Genomic DNA, 4,648 nt, shown 5'->3' on the forward strand with positions numbered 1-4,648 from the left:
CTTTAATTTATGGCAAACTGTTTCACGATAAGAATATTCGCTGTTTATTTTTCGCACGACTGTAGATCACGCCTTTGGTTCAGTCAACAGACTTGGTAAAAGGGAACTCGACCGATTTTTTTTTTAGTTCAACAAGATCTATTTCTTTCTACAGGGCATATTCTTTTCCAAAAAAGGTTTTCGTGCTGCTTTCTCGCGCTCGATGCAATCAAAATTTAACGAAAACCTTGTGGTCAGGGCCCCTGCTTGTGGTATATGAACGCTTTGCATGCCTATTCCGCAGAAGACTGGGAACCAGAATCGTGGTGAAAACCAAAATGGCGTCCTCCTTGGTGAAACAGGCGGTGAAGCAAGAATTGCCACCAAAAGGTGGTTATCCTCCCATAGAATTCGCTAGGAATATACCAAAGAGAGGTCCGTCTGGTTTGGCATTGTTTATAGGTGGAGCTGCCGTAATGGCCTTCGGATTTTATAAGGTTATCATGGGAAACAGACAACGTTGGTATGTGTGTGTGTGTGTTGTGTTGTCTCTATTCGATATTGCATTGATTGCTTTTGTTTCTAATTTGTCTATGCTAAACTTCGTTTAACGAAACAAAATGAACAAAAAATATTAATAAAACTATTTTCATTTAAAGCTGGAGGTAAAATTTGTACATGTTTGGCGAGGCCAAGTTAATTTCTTACAACATTTATTGATGTTTGTATCCGGGGTTTGTATAAATTAAATTTACAAGTTAACTCTATGTTATTTCTTGTTTTTGTAACCTACAGCGAACTCCTGAAGGAGCAAAGATATGCCAGAATTGGAGTGCTACCACTTCTGCAAGCAGAGCATGACAGAAAGTATGTATGATAAGAAAGTGCATTCATTTTAATATCTGTAACTTATAACTTCGAAATTTTTTAAAATGTCAAATCTCAATTAACTGAGAGTTAGATTAGAATAGTACTAGGAACAAGATGCAACAGCCCCTTTGCATGACCCAGACATACAAAATCAGCCATGTTGGGTCGCATAACACACAGTGGGACATTCAGAACAAAGCGACTCAGCCCAGTCAAGCTTGACCTTCCTTTAGTTTGAATGTCCCATTGTGCAACTTATAGGATCCTAGTCAGCTTCCGACATTTTCTTTGCTATCTAAATTCTAAATTCTTTGCCATCTAAATCCTTGTGCATTTGCTTTACTGATGTCTTAAACTGCCACAAATGCTTCAATAGGCATCGGAGATCTGAGAAGATAAGATAAGATAAGATAAGAATTCACCTTCTACTATGTAGAATTCTCCGGCTAAATTTCAAAGGCCTGAAACTATTTTTTTATAAAGATGCGGAACCTTTAAAAATCATTCTCCGGTTACTATACGCTATTCTCCTGCTATTACAATTCTTAATGAAAACCCTGATGCTTTTCAAAATTATCGGTGCATATTTTGACTAGTTTTTCTATCATTCTTTTGTTTGTTTGGAGTGAAATTTATCACTTGAACTTAAAGGGTCCTAGTCAGCCTCCGCCATTTTCGATGCCATCAAAATTAAGACAACTGTATGGCAAAGCGAAATCCTGTTGCACTTGAAGTCTGTTTAATTACTTTTGGCAGTTTCACATTGACCTATTTACTAAAGACACGCTCTGCAAAAAATATAATACCGAAATTCGCGTATGTAAACAAAAAGAAAGGCATGGCTGACTACAAGGGTCCTTTAAGGCCCAGCATGGTTGATTTTGTACCATGTGACCGGGTCGTGCAAAGAACCTATGCTGGTCTCTTGGGTGCAGATCAGTTGGTATTGCACTGCTATACTTAACTCTAGTCATTTAACTCTGAAGGGCAGTTTTTGAATGACAAGCAAAATTAATTTTGCTGTCAAGTGTTTGTTTGGTTCATATGAAAACCAACAATGCAATCAATAATGTCCTTAAAACTTTTTGCTTTAACTATTATTTTCTCTATTTTTAGGTGTTTGCGATTACTAAAAGAAAATGAAGAGCTTGCAGCATAGATTATGAAGGATGTTCCTGATTGGAAAGTTGGAGAGAGTGTGTATCACACAGATAAATGGGTTACACCTATGCCTATACAAGTTGAAAAGTTGTAATAACACGAAATTAATGTGTCCAGAGGCAAGAGAAACACTTTGGATGTACTTGTATCTTTGCGTTGATGTGTTCTGTGAGAATCAATGAGTAAATTTGTTGCCAGTTGTTTTTAGATCAGGTTTTCCACAAAAGTTAAGGATGTGTTTTCTTGAGTTTCTGTGTCGAGTTGCTTTGTTTTAGTTGAAGGACATTGCAAGGTAAATGCATTTGACCACGGCTGTTTACGGTTAATGATTTTTCAACTACTGTAATTAAGAACAAATATCAAAGACAAAGTGCAAGTGTAAAATGGGTACTCAAAATCCCAGGGTTTGAAACAAATAAAATATATTTTAAATAACTTAGTTTTAGACTTAATTTTCTTGACTTCCTCTTGTGCTCTTGCATCACCCAAGTTGGCAGCTTTAGGATTTTAACTAACATGGTCATGCAAAGCATAGCCTTGGTAAACAATAGAACAATGGAATACATCAACTACATGGTTAGTCTTTAAATTAGCAACATGTTGACAAGGGTTGGTAGTTTTGGACCTTGGTTAATGTTCTTGCTTGTCATGTGCCTCCTTTTCTTTTTATTTATATCTAACTTGATACTTACTCCATGCAAAAGTCTGAAAGTGGAGGGGGCAAGGTTTATGGTTTTATTGGCCCAGTGGGTCATGTGCATCAAGTTTCAGATAGAATTTATATTATTCTCGTCCCCATAGTCCCTTCGTTTCTCTTAGCCGACTTGGCACGAGAAAACGGAGGGCTCTGGGGACATAGGATTTTTGAATTAATTCAAATTTTTTTGATTGGCTGTTTGAAACAAAGAATTCCTAAACGGAAGGCAAAAACGTAACGACTCTCTGGTACATTCTTTTGAAACGTCATGACTGCATACATGAAGACCGGAAGTCCTTCAATCTAGGACTGGTAATTCTGTGTCCCCAGAGCCCTTTTGTTTCCTCGTGCCAAGGCCCAGCCGGCTAAGAGAAACGAAAGGGCTATGGGGACGAGAATGAATTGACCTATACCCTCTAGTCTAATAGATGTAGGGTGTCCGGATTACATCACAGATAGTGCAAACCCTATAAATTACCTACAAGATTATACCGGTACTTAAAAATTTATAATTTGATGAATCTGTGATTATTCATGGCTCCTCTAGGCAAATGTCTCAATCACCCCTCTGACAGTATAACAAAAAGGGATTTGAAAACTACGGTGGTCTGACACTTTCCAGAAAGTCGCTATCAAAGGCACTAGAAAACTATGTCTGCATTTGATTCCTGACCAGTGAAAGAGATGTATATTGCAAAATTTTGTGTAAATGTACTGAAGTTCAACAAAAATTCAATGGAAAAAACTTTGGAACAATAATTGCGTTCGACGGTAGGAGAACGCATCCTAATCTTGCGGTGGCCTGTGGCCCCGTGGTTGTCCTGTGAACGCACAAGCGAAAGTGGTTCTATGTGTGGTATTATGTATGTCGGTATGTGGCAAGTTGGCCTCGATCTCAAGTGATGAGACATTAGAAAGCAATTAATTGCGTCACAGCAACGTCAACAAAGACAGCGTGCGCAAAAACAATTCATGAAGCCGAAAACGCTAGTCTGTAAACAATTTTTGTGTTCGACGGTAGGAAAACAAATCCTAATCTTGTGGTGGCGTGTGGTCCCGTGGCTGTCCAGTGAAAGTCGTTTTATGTGTCGTTCTATGGATCTTGGTTTGTGGCAGGTTGGCTAATTAATGATGTCGCAGTTTTTTTGCGAGAGACCCTGGGAGCGAGGTTGATTCGTTCTAACGATCTCCTTCGGTTTGCGTTTGCGAGTTTGCCCTGTAAGTTGTGCTGAAAAATAAACGTTTCGGCAGTCCTCCTTTTAACAGTAGTAAAAAAATTGCTGTGCTGCCTCGTGCACTGTTGGATTGAGATTGTTTCTCTGATAGTTTCGAGTGATGTTGGATGCGCGCTTTATGTTGCACACGCTGTCGTTTTAAATTTGTATGACGATATAAACAGTCGTGTAACTCGGATTACGTTTGCTAGCCTTATCATGTGTATCTATCTTGGGTCGAACGCACTCCAATAATCTCTGATTATTACTAGTTTAATTGTAAATTTATCATTATCATTTTTGGCAATACTGTTCGGAATTTTACAGCTTGGTGTGTTTCTGGGAAAATGCTGAAGGTACTTGCCATTCAATCTGACAGTCTGTCAGCCAAGGTTCTGTCAGATTAGTTTTTTTTTCCTTTATGTAAACTTCGTCATGTACATAATACACTCATTAATAATTCATAAAGAAAATACAAAAGAAATTAAATTATGTTTAATGAGTGTCTTTATATCTGATAAAGACACGGCTAAACTTTTACGCCCAATTTTCTAGGCCAAAATAATCCCAAATCTAAATATTAGTGCAAGAATGAGTTGATCTACATCAGAAGATTTTTAAGCCGTTCAATAAATTCGCAGTTCGTGTTTTATCAAGTCTAAAACACTCGGCTGCGCCTCGTGTTTTAAACTTGATAAAACACTGCTGCTCATCTATTAAACATTAC

General features: G+C 37.9%; 1 pseudogene across 1 annotated transcript; it reads left to right on the forward strand.

The window, feature by feature from the left end:
* The first annotated feature begins 285 nt into the window (after positions 1–285).
* LOC144639567 (NADH dehydrogenase [ubiquinone] 1 alpha subcomplex subunit 13-like) lies at positions 286–2,447 on the forward strand (annotated as a pseudogene). The gene is made up of 3 exons (XR_013568171.1): positions 286–502; positions 775–846; positions 1,966–2,447. The product of XR_013568171.1 is annotated as an NADH dehydrogenase [ubiquinone] 1 alpha subcomplex subunit 13-like (transcript).
* Positions 2,448–4,648: the final 2,201 nt, after the last annotated feature.

Source organism: Oculina patagonica, unplaced genomic scaffold (genome assembly GCF_052425735.1).
Source record: "Oculina patagonica isolate OP01 unplaced genomic scaffold, crgOcupat unplaced1065, whole genome shotgun sequence".
Classification (NCBI taxonomy): domain Eukaryota; kingdom Metazoa; phylum Cnidaria; class Anthozoa; order Scleractinia; family Oculinidae; genus Oculina; species Oculina patagonica.